Source organism: Saimiri boliviensis, chromosome 18, assembly GCF_048565385.1.
Source record: "Saimiri boliviensis isolate mSaiBol1 chromosome 18, mSaiBol1.pri, whole genome shotgun sequence".
Taxonomy (NCBI): domain Eukaryota; kingdom Metazoa; phylum Chordata; class Mammalia; order Primates; family Cebidae; genus Saimiri; species Saimiri boliviensis.
The window spans coordinates 44,036,510-44,053,399 of NC_133466.1; positions in this window are offsets into that span (position 1 = coordinate 44,036,510).

Here is a 16,890-nt window from a genome sequence, read left to right on the forward strand (position 1 = left end):
GGACATTCCAGAGTAGATGGGAGAAGAGGCTGTAAAGAGAAATACCTTGCTCTAAAACCAAAACGGAGCTATCTAGCAGAATGGTTGTCAATGTGTGTATTCAACTTCCAGAGTTAAACATATGTGTGTTTGCAGCAGTTCAGAAACACTTTCTTTGGAGAATGCAGAAACAGTCTTTTCCCGCCCTAGAGACGCTTATAAGAGTTAGCAGTAAGAATGCGTTTAAAACACAGAAGACCCGCTTCTTACGAACTCATCTGTTGTGTATTGGTTCCTTTTAGGAAGTTGCAACTATGTTTAGATTCAGCGAGGTAGAAACACGTTTCTTCTAAAAGCTGCGTTTGGACATTGCAGAGTGGATGGGAGAACAGGCTGTAAAGAGAAATACCTTGCTCTAAAACCAAAACGGAGGTATCTAGCAGAATGGTTGTCAATGTGTGTATTCAACTTCCAGAGTTAAACTGATGTTTGTTTGCAGCAGTTCAGAAACCCTTTCTTTGGAGAATGCAGAAACAGTCTTTTCCAGCCCTAGAGACGCATAAAAGGGTTAGCAGTAAGAATGCGTTTTAAACAGAGAAGACCCGCTTCTTACGAACTCATCTGCTCTGTGTTGCTTCCTTTTAGGAAGTTTCATCTTTGTTTAGATTCAGCGAGGTAGAAACACGTTTCTTCTAAAAGCTGCGTTTGGACATTCCAGAGTGGATGGGAGAACAGGCTGTAAAGAGAAATACCTTGCTCTAAAACCAAAACGGAGCTATCTAGCAGAATGGTTGTCAATGTGTGTATTCAACTTCCAGAGTTAAACATATGTGTGTTTGCAGCAGTTCAGAAACCGTTTCTTTGGAGAATGCAGAAACAGTCTTTTCCCGCCCTAGAAACGCTTATAAGAGTTAGCAGTAAGAATGCGTTTAAAACACAGAAGACCCGCTTCTTACGAACTCATCTGCTGTGTGTTGGTTCCTTTTAGGAAGTTGCATCTATGTTTAGATTCAGCGAGGTAGAAACACGTTTCTTCTAAAAGCTGCGTTTGGACATTCCAGAGTGGATGGGAAAACAGGCTGTAAAGAGAAATACCTTGCTCTAAAACCAAAACGGAGCTTTCTAGCAGAATGGTTGTCAAAGTGTGTATTCAACTTCCAGAGTTATACATATGTGTGTTTGCAGCAGTTCAGAAACCCTTTCTTTGCAGAATGCAGAAACCGTCAATTCTAGCCCTAGAGACACATATAAGAGTTAGCAGTAAGAATGCGTTTAAAACACAGAAGACCCGCTTCTTACGAACTCATCTGCTGTGTGTTGGTTCCTTTTAGGAAGTTGCATCTATGTTTAGATTCAGCGAGGGAGAAACACGTTTCTTCTAAAAGCTGCGTTTGGACATTCCAGAGTGGATGGGAGAACAGGCTGTAAAGAGAAATACCTTGCTCTAAAACGAAAACGGAGCTATCTAGCAGAATGGTTGTCAATGTGTGTATTCAACTTCCAGAGTTAAACATATGTGTGTTTGCAGCAGTTCAGAAACCCTTTCTTTGGAGAATGCAGAAACAGTCTTTTCCCGCCCTAGAGACGCTTATAAGATTTAGCAGTAAGAATGCGTTTAAAACACAGAAGACCCGCTTCTTACGAACTCATCTGCTGTGTGTTGGTTCCTTTTAGGAAGTTGCATCTATGTTTAGATTCAGCGAGGTAGAAACACGTTTCTTCTAAAAGCTGCGTTTGGACATTCCAGAGTGGATGGGAAAACAGGCTGTAAAGAGAAATACCTTGCTCTAAAACCAAAACGGAGCTATCTAGCAGAATGGTTGTCAATGTGTTTATTCAACTTCCAGAGTTAAACTGATGTGTGCTTCCAGCAGTTCAGAAACCCTTTCTTTGGAGAATGCAGAAACAGTCTTTTCCCGCCCTAGAGACGCTTAAAAGAGTTAGCAGTAAGAATGCGTTTAAAACACAGAAGACCCGCTTCTTACGAACTCATATGCTGTGTGTTGGTTCCTTTTAGGAAGTTGCATCTATGCTTAGAATCAGGGAGGTTGAAACACGTTTCTTCTAAAAGCTGCGTTTGGACATTCCAGAGTGGATGGGAGAACAGGCTGTAAAGAGAAATACCTTGCTCTAAAACCAAAACGGAGCTATCTAGCAGAATGGTTGTCAATGTGTGTATTCAACAGCCAGAGTTACACTGATGTGTGTTTGCAGAAGTTTAGAAACCCTTTCTTTGGAGAATGCAGAATCAGTCATTTCAAGCCCTAGAGACGCATATAAGAGTTAGCAGTAAGAATGCGTTTAAAACACAGAAGACCCGCTTCTTACGAACTCATCTGCTGTGTGTTGGTTCCTTTTAGGAAGTTGCATCTATGTTTAGATTCAGCGAGGTAGAAACACGTTTCTTCTAAAAGCTGCGTTTGGATATTCCAGAGTGGATAGGAGAAGAGGCTGTAAAGAGAAATACCTTGCTCTAAAACGAAAACGGAGCTATCTAGCAGAATGGTTGTCAATGTGTGTATTCAACTTCCAGAGTTAAACGTATATGTGTTTGCAGCAGTTCAGAAACCCTTTCTTTGGAGAATGCAGAAACAGTCTTTTCCCGCACTAAAAACGCTTATAAGAGTTAGCAGTAAGAATGCGTTTAAAACACAGAAGACCCGCTTCTTACGAACTCATCTGCTGTGTGTTGGTTCCTTTTAGGAAGTTGCATCTATGTTTAGATTCAGCGAGGTAGAAACACGTTTCTTCTCAAAGCTGCGTTTGGACATTCCAGAGTGGATGGGAGAACAGGCTGTAAAGAGAAATATCTTGCTCTAAAACCAAAACGGAGCTATCTAGCAGAATGGTTGTCAATGTGTGTATTCCACAGCCAGAGTTAAACTGATGTGTGTTTGCAGCAGTTCAGAAACACTTTCTTTGGAGAATGCAGAAACAGTCATTTCAAGCCCTAGAGACGCATATAAGAGTTAGCAGTAAGAATGCGTTTAAAACACAGAAGACCCGCTTATTACGAACTCATCTGCTGTGTGTTGGTTCCTTTTAGGAAGTTGCATCTATATTTAAATTCAGCGAGGTAGAAACACGTTTCTTCTAAAAGCTGCGTTTGGACATTCCAGAGTGGATGGGAGAACAGGCTGTAAAGAGAAATACCTTGCTCTAAAACCAAAACGGAGCTATCTAGCAGAATGGTTGTCAATGTGTGTATTCAACTTCTAGAGTTAAACATATGTGTGTTTGCAGCAGTTCAGAAACCCTTTCTTTGGAGAATGCAGAAACAGTCTTTTCCCGCCCTAGAGACGCTTATAAGAGTTAGCAGTAAGAATGCGTTTAAAACACAGAAGACCCGCTTCTTACGAACTCATCTGTTGTGTGTTGGTTCCTTTTAGGAAGTTGCATCTATGTTTAGATTCAGCGAGGTAGAAACACGTTTCTTCTAAAAGCTGCGTTTGTATATTCCAGAGTGGATGGGAGAACAGGCTGTAAAGAGAAATACCTTGCTCTAAAACCAAAACAGAGCTATCTAGCAGAATGGTTGTCAATGTGTGTATTCAACTTCCAGAGCTAAACTGATGTTTGTTTGCAGCAGTTCAGAAACCCTTTCTTTGGAGAATGCAGAAACAGTCTTTTCCAGCCCTAGAGACGCTTATGAGAGTTAGCAGTAAGAATGCGTTTTAAACAGAGAAGACCCGATTCTTACGAACTCATCTGCTCTGTGTTGGTTCCTTTTAGGAAGTTTCATCTTTGTTTAGATTCAGCGAGATAGAAACACGTTTCTTCTAAAAGCTGCGTTTGGACATTCCAGAGTGGATGGGAGAACAGGCTGTAAAGAGAAATACCTTGCTCTAAAACCAAAACGGAGCTATCTAGCAGAATGGTTGTCAATGTGTGTATTCAACAGCCAGAGTTACACTGATGTGTGTTTGCAGCAGTTTAGAAACCCTTTCTTTGGAGAATGCAGAATCAGTCATTTCAAGCCCTAGAGACGCATATAAGAGTTAGCAGTAAGAATGCGTTTAAAACACAGAAGACCCGCTTCTTACGAACTCATCTGCTGTGTGTTGGTTCCTTTTAGGAAGTTGCATCTATGTTTAGATTCAGCGAGGTAGAAACACGTTTCTTCTAAAAGCTGCGTTTGGATATTCCAGAGTGGATAGGAGAAGAGGCTGTAAAGAGAAATACCTTGCTCTAAAACCAAAACGGAGCTATCTAGCAGAATGGTTGTCAATGTGTGTATTCAACTTCCAGAGTTAAACGTATATGTGTTTGCAGCAGTTCAGAAACCCTTTCTTTGGAGAATGCAGAAACAGTCTTTTCCCGCACTAAAAACGCTTATAAGAGTTAGTAGTAAGAATGCGTTTAAAACACAGAAGACCCGCTTCTTACGAACTCATCTGCTGTGTGTTGGTTCCTTTTAGGAAGTTGCATCTATGTTTAGATTCAGCGAGGTAGAAACACGTTTCTTCTAAAAGCTGCGTTTGGACATTCCAGAGTGGATGGGAGAACAGGCTGTAAAGAGAAATATCTTGCTCTAAAACCAAAACGGAGCTATCTAGCAGAATGGTTGTCAATGTGTGTATTCCACAGCCAGAGTTAAACTGATGTGTGTTTGCAGCAGTTCAGAAACACTTTCTTTGGAGAATGCAGAAACAGTCATTTCAAGCCCTAGAGACGCATATAAGAGTTAGCAGTAAGAATGCGTTTAAAACACAGAAGACCCGCTTATTACGAACTCATCTGCTGTGTGTTGGTTCCTTTTAGGAAGTTGAATCTATATTTAAATTCAGCGAGGTAGAAACACGTTTCTTCTAAAAGCTGCGTTTGGACATTCCAGAGTGGATTGGAGAACAGGCTGTAAAGAGAAATACCTTGCTGTAAAACAAAAACGGAGCTATCTAGCAGAATGGTTGTCAATGTGTGTATTCAACAGCCAGAGTTACACTGATGTGTGTTTGCAGCAGTTTAGAAACCCTTTCTTTGGAGAATGCAGAATCAGTCATTTCAAGCCCTAGAGACGCATATAAGAGTTAGCAGTAAGAATGCGTTTAAAACACAGAAGACCCGCTTCTTACGAACTCATCGGCTGTGTGTTGGTTCCTTTTAGGAAGTTGCATCTATGTTTAGATTCAGCGAGGTAGAAACACGTTTCTTCTAAAAGCTGCGTTTGGATATTCCAGAGTGGATAGGAGAAGAGGCTGTAAAGAGAAATACCTTGCTCTAAAACCAAAACGGAGCTATCTAGCAGAATGGTTGTCAATGTGTGTATTCAACTTCCAGAGTTAAACATATGTGTGTTTGCTGCAGTTCAGAAACCCTTTCTTCGCAGAATGCAGAAACCGTCAATTCTAGCCCTAGAGAAACATAAAAGAGTTAGCAGTAAGAATGCGTTTAAAACACAGAAGACCCGCTTCTTACTAACTCATCTGCTGTGTGTTGGTTCCTTTTAGGAAGTTGCATCTATGTTTAGATTCAGCGAGGTAGAAACACGTTTCTTCTAAAAGCTGCGTTTGGACATTCCAGAGTGGATGGGAGAACAGGCTGTAAAGAGAAATATCTTGCTCTAAAACCAAAACGGAGCTATCTAGCAGAATGGTTGTCAATGTGTGTATTCAACAGCCATAGTTAAACTGATGTGTGTTTGCAGCAGTTCAGAAACACTTTCTTTGGAGAATGCAGAAACAGTCATTTCAAGCCCTAGAGACGCATATAAGAGTTAGCAGTAAGAATGCGTTTAAAACACAGAAGACCCGCTTATTACGAACTCATCTGCTGTGTGTTGGTTCCTTTTAGGAAGTTGAATCTATGTTTAAATTCAGCGAGGTAGAAACACGTTTCTTCTAAAAGCTGCGTTTGGACATTCCAGAGTGGATGGGAGAACAGGCTGTAAAGAGAAATACCTTGCTCTAAAACCAAAACGGAGCTATCTAGCAGAATGGTTGTCAATGTGTGTATTCAACTTCTAGAGTTAAACATATGTGTGTTTGCAGCAGTTCAGAAACCCTTTCTTTGGAGAATGCAGAAACAGTCTTTTCCCGCCCTAGAGACGCTTATAAGAGTTAGCAGTAAGAATGCGTTTAAAACACAGAAGACCCGCTTCTTACGAACTCATCTGTTGTGTGTTGGTTCCTTTTAGGAAGTTGCATCTATGTTTAGATTCAGCGAGGTAGAAACACGTTTCTTCTAAAAGCTGCGTTTGTATATTCCAGAGTGGATGGGAGAACAGGCTGTAAAGAGAAATACCTTGCTCTAAAACCAAAACAGAGCTATCTAGCAGAATGGTTGTCAATGTGTGTATTCAACTTCCAGAGCTAAACTGATGTTTGTTTGCAGCAGTTCAGAAACCCTTTCTTTGGAGAATGCAGAAACAGTCTTTTCCAGCCCTAGAGACGCTTATGAGAGTTAGCAGTAAGAATGCGTTTTAAACAGAGAAGACCCGCTTCTTACGAACTCATCTGCTCTGTGTTGGTTCCTTTTAGGAAGTTTCATCTTTGTTTAGATTCAGCGAGATAGAAACACGTTTCTTCTAAAAGCTGCGTTTGGACATTCCAGAGTGGATGGGAGAACAGGCTGTAAAGAGAAATACCTTGCTCTAAAACCAAAACGGAGCTATCTAGCAGAATGGTTGTCAATATGTGTATTCAACTTCCAGAGTTAAACATATGTGTGTTTGCAGCAGTTCAGAAACCGTTTCTTTGGAGAATGCAGAAACAGTCTTTTCCCGCCCTAGAAACGCTTATAAGAGTTAGCAGTAAGAATGCGTTTAAAACACAGAAGACCCGCTTCTTACGAACTCATCTGCTGTGTGTTGGTTCCTTTTAGGAAGTTGCATCTATGTTTAGATTCAGCGAGGTAGAAACACGTTTCTTCTAAAAGCTGCGTTTGGACATTCCAGAGTGGATAGGAGAAGAGGCTGTAAAGAGAAATACCTTGCTCTAAAACCAAAACGGAGCTATCTAGCAGAATGGTTGTCAATGTGTGTATTCAACTTCCAAAGTTAAACATATGTGTGTTTGCAGCAGTTCAGAAACCCTTTCTTTGCAGAATGCAGAAACCGTCAATTCTAGCCCTAGAGACACATATAAGAGTTAGCAGTAAGAATGCGTTTAAAACACAGAAGACCCGCTTCTTACGAACTCATCTGCTGTGTGTTGGTTCCTTTTAGGAAGTTGAATCTATGTTTAGATTCAGCGAGGTAGAAACACGTTTCTTCTAAAAGCTGCGTTTGGACATTCCAGAGTGGATGGGAGAACAGGCTGTAAAGAGAAATACCTTGCTCTAAAACCAAAACGGAGCTATCTAGCAGAATGGTTGTCAATGTGTGTATTCAACTTCTAGAGTTAAACATATGTGTGTTTGCAGCAGTTCAGAAACCCTTTCTTTGGAGAATGCAGAAACAGTCTTTTCCCGCCCTAGAGACGCTTATAAGAGTTAGCAGTAAGAATGCGTTTAAAACACAGAAGACCCGCTTCTTACGAACTCATCTGTTGTGTGTTGGTTCCTTTTAGGAAGTTGCATCTATGTTTAGATTCAGCGAGGTAGAAACACGTTTCTTCTAAAAGCTGCGTTTGTATATTCCAGAGTGGATGGGAGAACAGGCTGTAAAGAGAAATACCTTGCTCTAAAACCAAAACAGAGCTATCTAGCAGAATGGTTGTCAATGTGTGTATTCAACTTCCAGAGCTAAACTGATGTTTGTTTGCAGCAGTTCAGAAACCCTTTCTTTGGAGAATGCAGAAACAGTCTTTTCCAGCCCTAGAGACGCTTATGAGAGTTAGCAGTAAGAATGCGTTTTAAACAGAGAAGACCCGCTTCTTACGAACTCATCTGCTGTGTGTTGGTTCCTTTTAGGAAGTTGAATCTATGTTTAGATTCAGCGAGGTAGAAACACGTTTCTTCTAAAAGCTGCGTTTGGACATTCCAGAGTGGATGGGAGAACAGGCTGTAAAGAGAAATACCTTGCTCTAAAACCAAAACGGAGCTATCTAGCAGAATGGTTGTCAATATGTGTATTCAACTTCCAGAGTTAAACATATGTGTGTTTGCAGCAGTTCAGAAACCGTTTCTTTGGAGAATGCAGAAACAGTCTTTTCCCGCCCTAGAAACGCTTATAAGAGTTAGCAGTAAGAATGCGTTTAAAACACAGAAGACCCGCTTCTTACGAACTCATCTGCTGTGTGTTGGTTCCTTTTAGGAAGTTGCATCTACGTTTAGATTCAGCGAGGTAGAAACACGTTTCTTCTAAAAGCTGCGTTTGGACATTCCAGAGTGGATGGGAAAACAGGCTGTAAAGAGAAATACCTTGCTCTAAAACCAAAACGGAGCTATCTAGCAGAATGGTTGTCAATGTGTGTATTCAACAGCCAGAGTTACACTGATGTGTGTTTGCAGCAGGTTAGAAACCCTTTCTTTGGAGAATGCAGAATCAGTCATTTCAAGAACTACAGACGCATATAAGAGTTAGCAGTAAGAATGCGTTTAAAACACAGAAGACCCGCTTCTTACGAACTCATCTGCTGTGTGTTGGTTCCTTTTAGGAAGTTGCATCTATGTTTAGATTCAGCGAGGTAGAAACACGTTTCTTCTAAAAGCTTCGTTTGGACATTCCAGAGTAGATGGGAGAAGAGGCTGTAAAGAGAAATACCTTGCTCTAAAACCAAAACGGAGCTATCTAGCAGAATGGTTGTCAATGTGTGTATTCCACAGCCAGAGTTACACTGACGTGTGTTTGCAGCAGTTTAGAAACCCTTTCTTTGGAGAATGCAGAATCAGTCATTTCAAGCCCTTGAGACGCATATAAGAGTTAGCAGTAAGAATGCGTTTAAAACACAGAAGACCCGCTTCTTACGAAGTCATCTGCTGTGTGTTGGTTCCTTTTAGGAAGTTGCATCTATGTTTAGATTCAGCGAGGTAGAAACACGTTTCTTCTAAAAGCTGCGTTTGGACATTCCAGAGTAGATGGGAGAAGAGGCTGTAAAGAGAAATACCTTGCTCTAAAACCAAAACGGAGCTATCTAGCAGAATGGTTGTCAATGTGTTTATTCAACTTCCAGAGTTAAACATATGTGTGTTTGCAGCAGTTCAGAAACCCTTTCTTTGGAGAATGCAGAAACAGTCTTTTCCCGCCCTAGAGACGCTTATAAGAGTTAGCAGTAAGAATGCGTTTAAAACACAGAAGACCCGCTTCTTACGAACTCATCTGTTGTGTATTGGTTCCTTTTAGGAAGTTGCAACTATGTTTAGATTCAGCGAGGTAGAAACACGTTTCTTCTAAAAGCTGCGTTTGGACATTGCAGAGTGGATGGGAGAACAGGCTGTAAAGAGAAATACCTTGCTCTAAAACCAAAACGGAGGTATCTAGCAGAATGGTTGTCAATGTGTGTATTCAACTTCCAGAGTTAAACTGATGTTTGTTTACAGCAGTTCAGAAACCCTTTCTTTGGAGAATGCAGAAACAGTCTTTTCCCGCCCTAGAGACGCATAAAAGGGTTAGCAGTAAGAATGCGTTTTAAACAGAGAAGACCCGCTTCTTACGAACTCATCTGCTCTGTGTTGGTTCCTTTTAGGAAGTTTCATCTTTGTTTAGATTCAGCGAGGTAGAAACACGTTTCTTCTAAAAGCTGCGTTTGGACATTCCAGAGTGGATGGGAGAACAGGCTGTAAAGAGAAATACCTTGCTCTAAAACCAAAACGGAGCTATCTAGCAGAATGGTTGTCAATGTGTTTATTCAACTTCCAGAGTTAAACATATGTGTGTTTGCAGCAGTTCAGAAACCGTTTCTTTGGAGAATGCAGAAACAGTCTTTTCCCGCCCTAGAAACGCTTATAAGAGTTAGCAGTAAGAATGCGTTTAAAACACAGAAGACCCGCTTCTTACGAACTCATCTGCTGTGTGTTGGTTCCTTTTAGGAAGTTGCATCTATGTTTAGATTCAGCGAGGTAGAAACACGTTTCTTCTAAAAGCTGCGTTTGGACATTCCAGAGTGGATGGGAAAACAGGCTGCAAAGAGAAATACCTTGCTCTAAAACCAAAACGGAGCTATCTAGCAGAATGGTTGTCAAAGTGTGTATTCAACTTCCAGAGTTATACATATGTGTGTTTGCAGCAGTTCAGAAACCCTTTCTTTGCAGAATGCAGAAACCGTCAATTCTAGCCCTAGAGACACATATAAGAGTTAGCAGTAAGAATGCGTTTAAAACACAGAAGACCCGCTTCTTACGAACTCATCTGCTGTGTGGTGGTTCCTTTTAGGAAGTTGCATCTATGTTTAGATTCAGCGAGGGAGAAACACGTTTCTTCTAAAAGCTGCGTTTGGACATTCCAGAGTGGATGGGAGAACAGGCTGTAAAGAGAAATACCTTGCTCTAAAACGAAAACGGAGCTATCTAGCAGAATGGTTGTCAATGTGTGTATTCAACTTCCAGAGTTAAACATATGTGTGTTTGCAGCAGTTCAGAAACCCTTTCTTTGGAGAATGCGGAAACAGTCTTTTCCCGCCCTAGAGACGCTTATAAGATTTAGCAGTAAGAATGCGTTTAAAACACAGAAGACCCGCTTCTTACGAACTCATCTGCTGTGTGTTGGTTCCTTTTAGGAAGTTGCATCTATGTTTAGATTCAGCGAGGTAGAAACACGTTTCTTCTAAAAGCTGCGTTTGGACATTCCAGAGTGGATGGGAAAACAGGCTGTAAAGAGAAATACCTTGCTCTAAAACCAAAACGGAGCTATCTAGCAGAATGGTTGTCAATGTGTTTATTCAACTTCCAGAGTTAAACTGATGTGTGCTTCAGCAGTTCAGAAACCCTTTCTTTGGAGAATGCAGAAACAGTCTTTTCCCGCCCTAGAGACGCTTAAAAGAGTTAGCAGTAAGAATGCGTTTAAAACACAGAAGACCCGCTTCTTACGAACTCATATGCTGTGTGTTGGTTCCTTTTAGGAAGTTGCATCTATGCTTAGAATCAGGGAGGTTGAAACACGTTTCTTCTAAAAGCTGCGTTTGGACATTCCAGAGTGGATGGGAGAACAGGCTGTAAAGAGAAATACCTTGCTCTAAAACCAAAACGGAGCTATCTAGCAGAATGGTTGTCAATGTGTGTATTCAACAGCCAGAGTTACACTGATGTGTGTTTGCAGCAGTTTAGAAACCCTTTCTTTGGAGAATGCAGAATCAGTCATTTCAAGCCCTAGAGACGCATATGAGTTAGCAGTAAGAATGCGTTTAAAACACAGAAGACCCGCTTCTTACGAACTCATCTGCTGTGTGTTGGTTCCTTTTAGGAAGTTGCATCTATGTTTAGATTCAGCGAGGTAGAAACACGTTTCTTCTAAAAGCTGCGTTTGGATATTCCAGAGTGGATAGGAGAAGAGGCTGTAAAGAGAAATACCTTGCTCTAAAACCAAAACGGAGCTATCTAGCAGAATGGTTGTCAATGTGTGTATTCAACTTCCAGAGTTAAACGTATATGTGTTTGCAGCAGTTCAGAAACCCTTTCTTTGGAGAATGCAGAAACAGTCTTTTCCCGCACTAAAAACGCTTATAAGAGTTAGCAGTAAGAATGCGTTTAAAACACAGAAGACCCGCTTCTTACGAACTCATCTGCTGTGTGTTGGTTCCTTTTAGGAAGTTGCATCTATGTTTAGATTCAGCGAGGTAGAAACACGTTTCTTCTAAAAGCTGCGTTTGGACATTCCAGAGTGGATGGGAGAACAGGCTGTAAAGAGAAATATCTTGCTCTAAAACCAAAACGGAGCTATCTAGCAGAATGGTTGTCAATGTGTGTATTCCACAGCCAGAGTTAAACTGATGTGTGCTTCCAGCAGTTCAGAAACCCTTTCTTTGGAGAATGCAGAAACAGTCTTTTCCCGCCCTAGAAACGCTTATAAGAGTTAGCAGTAAGAATGCGTTTAAAACACAGAAGACCCGCTTCTTACGTACTCATATGCTGTGTGTTGGTTCCTTTTAGGAAGTTGCATCTATGCTTAGATTCAGGGAGGTTGAAACACGTTTCTTCTAAAAGCTGCGTTTCGACATTCCAGAGTGGATGGGAGAATAGGATGTAAACAGAAATACCTTGCTCTAAAACCAAAACGGAGCTATCTAGCAGAATGGTTGTCAATGTGTGTATTCAACAGCCAGAGTTACACTGACGTGTGTTTGCAGCAGTTTAGAAACCCTTTCTTTGGAGAATGCAGAATCAGTCATTTCAAGCCCTTGAGACGCATACAAGAGTTAGCAGTAAGAATGCGTTTAAAACACAGAAGACCCGCTTCTTACGAAGTCATCTGCTGTGTGTTGGTTCCTTTTAGGAAGTTGCATCTATGTTTAGATTCAGCGAGGGAGAAACACGTTTCTTCTAAAAGCTGCGTTTGGACATTCCAGAGTGGATGGGAGAACAGGCTGTAAAGAGAAATATCTTGCTCTAAAACCAAAACGGAGCTATCTAGCAGAATGGTTGTCAATGTGTGTATTCAACAGCCAGAGTTAAACTGATGTGTGTTTGCAGCAGTTCAGAAACTCTTTCTTTGGAGAATGCAGAATAAGTCATTTCAAGCCCTAGAGACGCATATAAGAGTTAGCAGTAAGAATGCGTTTAAAACACAGAAGACCCGCTTATTACGAACTCATCTGCTGTGTGTTGGTTCCTTTTAGGAAGTTGCATCTATGTTTAGATTCAGCGAGGTAGAAACACGTTTCTTCTAAAAGCTGCGTTTGGATATTCCACAGTGGATGGGAGAACAGGCTGTAAAGAGAAATACCTTGCTCTAAAACCAAAACAGAGCTATCTAGCAGAATGGTTGTCAATGTGTGTATTCAACTTCCAGAGTTAAACTGATGTTTGTTTGCAGCAGTTCAGAAACCCTTTCTTTGGAGAATGCAGAAACCGTCAATTCTAGCCCTAGAGAAACATATAAGAGTTAGCAGTAAGAATACGTTTAAAACACAGAAGACCCGCTTCTTACGAAGTCATCTGCTGTGTGTTGGTTCCTTTTAGGAAGTTGCATCTATGTTTAGATTCAGCGAGGAAGAAACACGTTTCTTCTAAAAGCTGCGTTTGGACATTCCAGAGTGGATGGGAGAACAGGCTGTAAAGAGAAATACCTTGCTCTAAAACCGAAACGGAGCTGTCTAGCAGAATGGTTGTCAATGTGTGTATTCAACAGCCAGAGTTACACTGACGTGTGTTTGCAGCAGTTTAGAAACCCTTTCTTTGGAGAATGCAGAATCAGTCATTTCAAGCCCTTGAGACGCATATAAGTGTTAGCAGTAAGAATGCGTTTAAAACACAGAAGACCCGCTTCTTACGAACTCATCTGCTGTGTGTTGGTTCCTTTTAGGAAGTTGCATCTATGTTTAGATTCAGCGAGGTAGAAACACGTTTCTTCTAAAAGCTGCGTTTGGATATTCCAGAGTGGATAGGAGAAGAGGCTGTAAAGAGAAATACCTTGCTCTAAAACCAAAACGGAGCTATCTAGCAGAATGGTTGTCAATGTGTGTATTCAACTTCCTGAGATTAACTGATCTGTGTTTGCAGCAGTTCAGAAACCCTTTCTTTGGAGAATGCAGAAACTGTCATTTCAAGCCCTAGAGACACTTATAAGAGTTAGCAGTAAGAATGCGTTTATACACAGAAAACCCCCTTCTTACGAACTAATCTGCTGTGTGTTGGTTCCTTTTAGGAAGTTGCATCTATGTTTACATTCAGCGAGGTAGAAACACGTTTCTTCTAAAAGCTGCGTTTGGACATTCCAGAGTGGATGGGAGAACAGGCTGTAAAGAGAAATACCTTGCTCTAAAACCAAAACGGAGCTATCTAGCAGAATGGTTGTCAATGTGTGTATTCAACTTCCAGAGTTAAACATATGTGTGTTTGCAGCAGTTCAGAAACCCTTTCTTTGGAGAATGCGGAAACAGTCTTTTCCCGCCCTAGAGACGCTTATAAGATTTAGCAGTAAGAATGCGTTTAAAACACAGAAGACCCGCTTCTTACGAACTCATCTGCTGTGTGTTGGTTCCTTTTAGGAAGTTGCATCTATGTTTAGATTCAGCGAGGTAGAAACACGTTTCTTCTAAAAGCTGCGTTTGGACATTCCAGAGTGGATGGGAAAACAGGCTGTAAAGAGAAATACCTTGCTCTAAAACCAAAACGGAGCTATCTAGCAGAATGGTTGTCAATGTGTTTATTCAACTTCCAGAGTTAAACTGATGTGTGCTTCCAGCAGTTCAGAAACCCTTTCTTTGGAGAATGCAGAAACAGTCTTTTCCCGCCCTAGAGACGCTTAAAAGAGTTAGCAGTAAGAATGCGTTTAAAACACAGAAGACCCGCTTCTTACGAACTCATATGCTGTGTTTTGGTTCCTTTTAGGAAGTTGCATCTATGCTTAGAATCAGGGAGGTTGAAACACGTTTCTTCTAAAAGCTGCGTTTGGACATTCCAGAGTGGATGGGAGAACAGGCTGTAAAGAGAAATACCTTGCTCTAAAACCAAAACGGAGCTATCTAGCAGAATGGTTGTCAATGTGTGTATTCAACAGCCAGAGTTACACTGATGTGTGTTTGCAGCAGTTTAGAAACCCTTTCTTTGGAGAATGCAGAATCAGTCATTTCAAGCCCTAGAGACGCATATAAGAGTTAGCAGTAAGAATGCGTTTAAAACACAGAAGACCCGCTTCTTACGAACTCATCTGCTGTGTGTTGGTTCCTTTTAGGAAGTTGCATCTATGTTTAGATTCAGCGAGGTAGAAACACGTTTCTTCTAAAAGCTGCGTTTGGATATTCCAGAGTGGATAGGAGAAGAGGCTGTAAAGAGAAATACCTTGCTCTAAAACCAAAACGGAGCTATCTAGCAGAATGGTTGTCAATGTGTGTATTCAACTTCCAGAGTTAAACGTATATGTGTTTGCAGCAGTTCAGAAACCCTTTCTTTGGAGAATGCAGAAACAGTCTTTTCCCGCACTAAAAACGCTTATAAGAGTTAGCAGTAAGAATGCGTTTAAAACACAGAAGACCCGCTTCTTACGAACTCATCTGCTGTGTGTTGGTTCCTTTTAGGAAGTTGCATCTATGTTTAGATTCAGCGAGGTAGAAACACGTTTCTTCTAAAAGCTGCGTTTGGACATTCCAGAGTGGATGGGAGAACAGGCTGTAAAGAGAAATATCTTGCTCTAAAACCAAAACGGAGCTATCTAGCAGAATGGTTGTCAATGTGTGTATTCCACAGCCAGAGTTAAACTGATGTGTGCTTCCAGCAGTTCAGAAACCCTTTCTTTGGAGAATGCAGAAACAGTCTTTTCCCGCCCTAGAAACGCTTATAAGAGTTAGCAGTAAGAATGCGTTTAAAACACAGAAGACCCGCTTCTTACGTACTCATATGCTGTGTGTTGGTTCCTTTTAGGAAGTTGCATCTATGCTTAGATTCAGGGAGGTTGAAACACGTTTCTTCTAAAAGCTGCGTTTCGACATTCCAGAGTGGATGGGAGAATAGGATGTAAACAGAAATACCTTGCTCTAAAACCAAAACGGAGCTATCTAGCAGAATGGTTGTCAATGTGTGTATTCAACAGCCAGAGTTACACTGACGTGTGTTTGCAGCAGTTTAGAAACCCTTTCTTTGGAGAATGCAGAATCAGTCATTTCAAGCCCTTGAGACGCATACAAGAGTTAGCAGTAAGAATGCGTTTAAAACACAGAAGACCCGCTTCTTACGAAGTCATCTGCTGTGTGTTGGTTCCTTTTAGGAAGTTGCATCTATGTTTAGATTCAGCGAGGGAGAAACACGTTTCTTCTAAAAGCTGCGTTTGGACATTCCAGAGTGGATGGGAGAACAGGCTGTAAAGAGAAATATCTTGCTCTAAAACCAAAACGGAGCTATCTAGCAGAATGGTTGTCAATGTGTGTATTCAACAGCCAGAGTTAAACTGATGTGTGTTTGCAGCAGTTCAGAAACTCTTTCTTTGGAGAATGCAGAATAAGTCATTTCAAGCCCTAGAGACGCATATAAGAGTTAGCAGTAAGAATGCGTTTAAAACACAGAAGACCCGCTTATTACGAACTCATCTGCTGTGTGTTGGTTCCTTTTAGGAAGTTGCATCTATGTTTAGATTCAGCGAGGTAGAAACACGTTTCTTCTAAAAGCTGCGTTTGGATATTCCACAGTGGATGGGAGAACAGGCTGTAAAGAGAAATACCTTGCTCTAAAACCAAAACAGAGCTATCTAGCAGAATGGTTGTCAATGTGTGTATTCAACTTCCAGAGTTAAACTGATGTTTGTTTGCAGCAGTTCAGAAACCCTTTCTTTGGAGAATGCAGAAACAGTCAATTCTAGCCCTAGAGAAACATATAAGAGTTAGCAGTAAGAATACGTTTAAAACACAGAAGACCCGATTCTTACGAAGTCATCTGCTGTGTGTTGGTTCCTTTTAGGAAGTTGCATCTATGTTTAGATTCAGCGAGGAAGAAACACGTTTCTTCTAAAAGCTGCGTTTGGACATTCCAGAGTGGATGGGAGAACAGGCTGTAAAGAGAAATACCTTGCTCTAAAACCGAAACGGAGCTGTCTAGCAGAATGGTTGTCAATGTGTGTATTCAACAGCCAGAGTTACACTGACGTGTGTTTGCAGCAGTTTAGAAACCCTTTCTTTGGAGAATGCAGAATCAGTCATTTCAAGCCCTTGAGACGCATATAAGTGTTAGCAGTAAGAATGCGTTTAAAACACAGAAGACCCGCTTCTTACGAACTCATCTGCTGTGTGTTGGTTCCTTTTAGGAAGTTGCATCTATGTTTAGATTCAGCGAGGTAGAAACACGTTTCTTCTAAAAGCTGCGTTTGGATATTCCAGAGTGGATAGGAGAAGAGGCTGTAAAGAGAAATACCTTGCTCTAAAACCAAAACGGAGCTATCTAGCAGAATGGTTG